The sequence below is a fragment of the Tenebrio molitor genome, chromosome 7, assembly GCF_963966145.1.
Source record: "Tenebrio molitor chromosome 7, icTenMoli1.1, whole genome shotgun sequence".
Lineage (NCBI taxonomy): Eukaryota > Metazoa > Arthropoda > Insecta > Coleoptera > Tenebrionidae > Tenebrio > Tenebrio molitor.
The window spans coordinates 8,855,214-8,861,221 of record NC_091052.1 but is presented as its reverse complement, the minus strand read 5'-3'; positions in this window follow the sequence as shown (position 1 = coordinate 8,861,221).

The following is a 6,008-nucleotide window of genomic DNA, read 5'->3' as shown; positions in this document are numbered from 1 at the left end:
TGCGTTGTCCGACATGTTTGTTTTACAACGATTTTTTATTTTGCGTTAAAAGGGGGGATGGATGGATTTACGGGCACGAACTAGGGGCCAATTCGACATTAAACGTCGAATTTAATTTTCCTCGCGGAAAACACAAATTTTCCGAATGCGAGGCCTCAATATGAGATCATGTCCCGTGAAGAAATTCCTAATAAAAATGGCAAAAAGTAATATCGCACTTGTGCAAATAAGTGGATGAAGACGGTCGTGATATGAGAACGTGAATGGTAATAATGAAATTTTTCAGAAAAAATGGTACCAGTGGGGGGTGGGAGATGTGCGGTGGGGCGAATTTAAAATGTAAATTTAATTTGTTGCTTTATGACAGCTGTGCTGCGTGCAACATTGTTAAAAATTAGCCATATGACATTGCATGTGTTATGTTTTTAATTATCCTGAAACTGTTGTGGCAGATTATAAATCTCACGGTTGACGAGTCCTCGTGTCGTCGCTGTAGTCGAGTTTGTTTGTGGTTTGAGGAAGGGCCATTTGTTGGCAAATCCCCGTTCCAGGATTGTTAAAGCCGTCCGTTGTTGAAATTTCGTTATTAATTTATGGTCGGTAATGAAATTAAAGCCACATGTCCGGTTTATAAAGCGATATGGATCGTGGCACCGTGACGACAGCACCAGCAGCATCAAAAGAAAAACAGGTTGGTCATATTAGCGTGTAGCACCAGCATGGTCGCTATTAATGAAACGATTTAATTAAACTGTTATCATTTCTATCGGACGCTGGCTGACTGGCGACTGGTCATAAATAAGGGCTTAAAAAAATAAACGAAGACAGTCGTGGTCAGTAAGATGAATCGTTACATCCAACGCTGAAGACTAGTTCTTTGTTTGTGCCACCATCATACATCATAGTGTCCATCTCACGAGTAGACGTCACGTGGCCTTGGAACTTTAAACACAAAACGGAACTTTGTATTCAGATGGTTTAACAAAACGTGCGATCCCTAATATCCCGTAAATGATAAATGGCCGAACTTACAACCTCAAATTTATACAGGTGGAATTTATCGCGTTAACAGCGCGCGATTTTGATTGAATTATTAATTGGGTCAGATGTGTTGCCTAATTTGGGACACGCAGACGAAACACTTCGTTATAAATGGTTCATTTTATGCCATTAACGTTTCACGAAATTCGATTTTTGCAACTAGTTCACCACTGCTGATGGCAGGAAAACCATTCTGAATTTGCCCATCTAAAACGTCTCACCTCGTAGATTATACATTGTTGTTCATGTTTTCGTAACTAACAGTCGAATTTTTTCAATTCTTTTTCACCTCTTTCTGCCGGGGTGGAACTCTTAAAATCGAAAACAAGTGCTCTCTCTATCCCCATCAACAAATTTTAGAGGGCTTTTAACGTTTATATTTTATCATCCAAATACATACTTCAAATTCTTGCCTCCAAAAGTACACATCTCGTATATCTTCAGGGTTTTTTAGACTAGTAGAGGTGTTCGATTTTCTCATGGGGTGTGACCTTTGAAATATCTGCGCAAAGCGGAGCGATAAACCAGTGAAAAATCTGTAAATGAAAACTGAAAACGTCATCTACTTTCAAATTCATAGAATTAGAGGAGAGAGAGACGAAACTAACGTAACGAATGACAATGTTTTCCTATCGGTTCGTAGCGCCTACTTGATGAGACCGATATTCGTTGTTCGTGCAGAGATGACTCATAGTCCATGAGAAAATCCAAGACCTCTAACAATCGTTTAAGGCTAGAGCAAGAAAGTAACAGCACACTGTAGAACAATTGTCCACTTGGTTTTCTTTAATGGAATAGTAACTCAAGTGATGATGGTCATGTTTCTTGAAGTTAGTCAGAAGAATTATTTATTTTCACAGTATCAAACCTTGTTTTATTTTCATAAGACATAGTGAACTCAAATCATGTCATTTCATCTGTTCTGAATTTTCATTTTCCCCGATTTAGTTTATGGACATTCCAAGCTTCCAAATCAGTCTGAATGTTTTTGAAACTGTTTCTAAGCACTTTTATGCTTTTGGGTATTTAGCCTCTTTTTGCCTTTGACGTTGGACACCGTTTTTCACCATATGGTGATGTTTTTCTTTTTCAAAATTAAAAAGTAGTCGCTTTTTCTTGACTTTCGCAAAGGAGTACATGAAGGAACTTTTCACATCCAGCTTACACTGACCTTGAAAGAATGCAGCTTTATTCTTTCTCCTGGTCTTTGGTCTTTGACTGGATACTTCTTTCGTTACTTTTTCATCACTTTTCCTATTTTCCCATGCGTTCTTTAATCTCCTCTGGACATTTTCTTTTTTTTTGTTAATAATTTAACATTTCATTTTAGTTCATAAACACACAAAATAAAACAAACGTACGAAACAAAGCTAAAGAGTTTTTTACTCATTACGTTCTGAGTTCTGGAATGTTTGTAACATTTCTTATAACATTTTCTAATCAAAACTGGTATTATTGCCAAGAAAATATTTAGTAAAGGTATTGGATTCTCTAATGGGTTGTAACCTTGGAAATATCTGCGCAAAGGCGGAGCGATAAACCAGTGAAAAATCTGTAAATGAAAACTGAAAACGTCAACTATTTTACATCCAAATAAACGAGAGAGAGACGACACTAAAGTAACGAATGACGATGTTTTCCGGTCGGTTTGTAGCGCCTACTTGAGACCGATATTCGTCGCTTGCGCAGATGACTCATAGCCCATGAGAAAATCCAACACCTACAGCAGTTTTAAGTGCTGTCCGTGCTTCTTTTTCAGAAACGTTCTGATTTTTACATTGACTTGTGAATGTTGACCCAACATTTTTTTCAGCTCAGAAAAATTTATGAAATGTACACATACCCTGTTCGTCCAAAGCTTTTATAAATTGTTTCATTACAGCAAGTTTAATGTGAAGTAAAGTAGCAATATTTTTGTATGTACTAAATTTTGATGTATAATATTTTTTGGTTGTGGGAATAGGTCAGTTCTTTTCTCATAGACCCATTCACAAAAGAACTATTATTTAGGCAACTGCTTAACTTTGCTTCAGAAAGAATACATAAAGTGGCAATTAAAAAATAATTATGATATGCTGGACAGCATTATCTTTGTACATATTTACATTTTATGAAAGTACCATTACCTATTTTAGATTAGTTACGAGTATCTAGCCCAACCTTTGTCATTCCAGTTCTTGTTTGACCGAGAATTTTTTTTATATTTTTGTCATAGTTGGACAATCTGTGCCGCTACCCAAAAAGTAAAAATATCTTTGGATTTATTTATTTCAATGTGATGACACAACATTTCTGAGCTTTTATCAAGATGAAAAGTCGATTTTTATGTATCGAATCTTATTTTTATTTTTCCTCCAGTTGATCGATGAAAGGCGATTAAAAGCGTAATTTCTCGCGAAAGAATATAACGGCGCACGATCCCGAGCCGAACAATCGCATTGTGCCTGGCAAAAAGTGCACTGTTTGGAAGACGTCCCGAAGAGAAAACATAAAAATTAGTTATTGTTTACGGTATTTTTAGTTTTAATACCGGCAATTTTATACTTAAATGCGCAGCTGATGCTCCAAGCCTATGAAATAAAATCCAATTTAGTTGCCTTTGTGAACGTCTCGGAATCCACTTTTTGCTTCGGATAATGGTTTTCTCTTAGAAATTGAATTCTTTCCGCATTTTTCATATTCTGTAAACAATTAAAATGGCTGTTTTTTCTTCCGCTATCAAGACGTCATAAAAGTGGCGCGCCGCAAAAATCGATCCGTTAAAATCCCGACGTTTAATAATCCCATAAAAAAAATCCATACGTAATAAAAAAGCGAGTTGGGTTTTCTCTCCTTTCCTTTGTTTCATTTTTACGTCGAGCCATCGACAAGCGAGGAGCGAATTGACCGTGTTTTTATCCTGGCCGATTCCCTATTCAAAGGCCGTACAGGACACGTATAGAATACAGGACTAAACCGAATATGACCAAATATAGACCGCTGCTCACAGGATTCTGTCTTTTCAACACGTCCTCTATTCATGTGTCAGATAATCCAGGACCGGACTCGCTTAAAAGCGCCGTTTCGGTTGATTCACCGCGATTCGGGTCCGTTTGGGAATTTAATGGATTCGAGCAAAAGGACTCGGAAAGCGATCCGCTTACGTGTGCAACCCACCACCAAATGAAATCATTTGTACGGGCAAAAATTGAATAATGCGCCCGCTTTCTCCGCGAAATAATTTAGAATTAACCGTCGGCGTGTTTGCCTCCGTGCTTTCTTTGTGCGAGCTCTCTTGTCGCGGCCATGATTTACTGAATTCATTAAAGCAATAATTACTTTTCATGAGCCAGAACCACACAAAACTTCCACACAGAATGCATTATACCCACACTCGCCGGGCGCAACTTTAAAACGCTCCCACCCAAAAAATACACCCAGAACCGCATCTCCCACCTCATTTTATGCAATTTGTAAAGTTCTAAGCAAAGGTCGTGTGCGCATTTTTCCGCTGTCGTCGTTTTCCCGAATTACAAAATTTTATCAGTTGCAGAACTGACGTCCGACGTAATAAACGTCCGTCTTCCAGATAAAACGAGGATGTTTCGCCAACTCCTGCAATCGAATTAATCTTTAACGAGAGCCGGCGTCGGCAAGATGTTTATTATAATTTCAGGTGAGGATGTCGGATGAATAATCGACGATATCGGCAGGATACGCGAGGAAATCGCGTCCCGATCCCCAGGAACCAGGAAACGGAAGTGGGCCGCAGAGGAAAATCGCTTAATGTAATGTAAATTATATGCATTACGGCTTAACCTGCAGAAATGGTCCATTCCGAGTCAGCTCGAGTATTAGCTCGCTGCAGGAGGTCCTTTTTTTCTGGCTCTTCGGTGCAACACTGTCTGGTATCAGCTTATTAAACATTAATGGCCTTTTGAAAGTATCTCGCTTTAAACAGTCCTAATTCGGCTGTAAACGTCGATAACACACCAACAAATTGGATCAGAGCCACTTTCGAAGGTAAATGAATTGAAATGGGAACCGCCGGGATTCGTTATGATTTATTGGTGTGTAATGGGGATTTCGAATGAAAAGGTCAATTTTAAATTAGGCTCTGTTATCTGCGTTATGTATTTATGCTAATGCACTTCACTGCCTTCAGTGTTTTATGTAGTGGTGAGCATTGTTTATATTTATTGCTATAGCATAGCTGCCGCAGATACATTCTGCATACTGAACAGCGACGCTTTCTATGGTAATCCCAAAAATTCACGTCAATAACAGACGCCGAGTACAGTTGTTTCTATTTACTTTGTTAACTATTTTTAAATTAATAATAATTAGTTCCAACAATATTTGCCACTATGTATTTGCAAGTCTTAAAAATTTCCAATTAACTTTATCTCCAGCAACAGTTTTTGTGAGATGATCTATTTATTTACTTTTTGCGCATTTTTTTTTGCTCTAGAGTTACATATTTGTTTATTAAATTAGAGGCGCCAGCGTTGAGATTTTCCTAAGATTAATACAAAATTATAACCAGGATTACCAAAAATATTAATAAGAAAAAACATTGTGTAAATTATCGAGGTAAAGTTCAAATTTTATTTATGAGATTTTAAGGGATGTAATTCTTGCTTAGTTTAGGAAAATTTAATTATTCACGCTAATTAACTTGTAGTTACTGACATGATTTGAAATGTTAAATTCCTTTAAGTCATGTTTTATTATTTCCTTTTAGATGAATAGTATGTACAGTTGGTTGCAAAAAAACCGGCAACTATCAGAATAAAATTGAAACATTTTTACAATGTTTCCATTGTGTGAAACCTTACCAGAGATAGGTTAGAATTAACGTCAAAATTCAAGGACATTTTTTAAAAATATTTGTTAGATATTGTCAAGTAGACAATTAATTGACAAATGGACAAAACCAAATTTACATTAGGAACATTTTCGTTTCCCGTTTTTTTTGCAGCCAACTG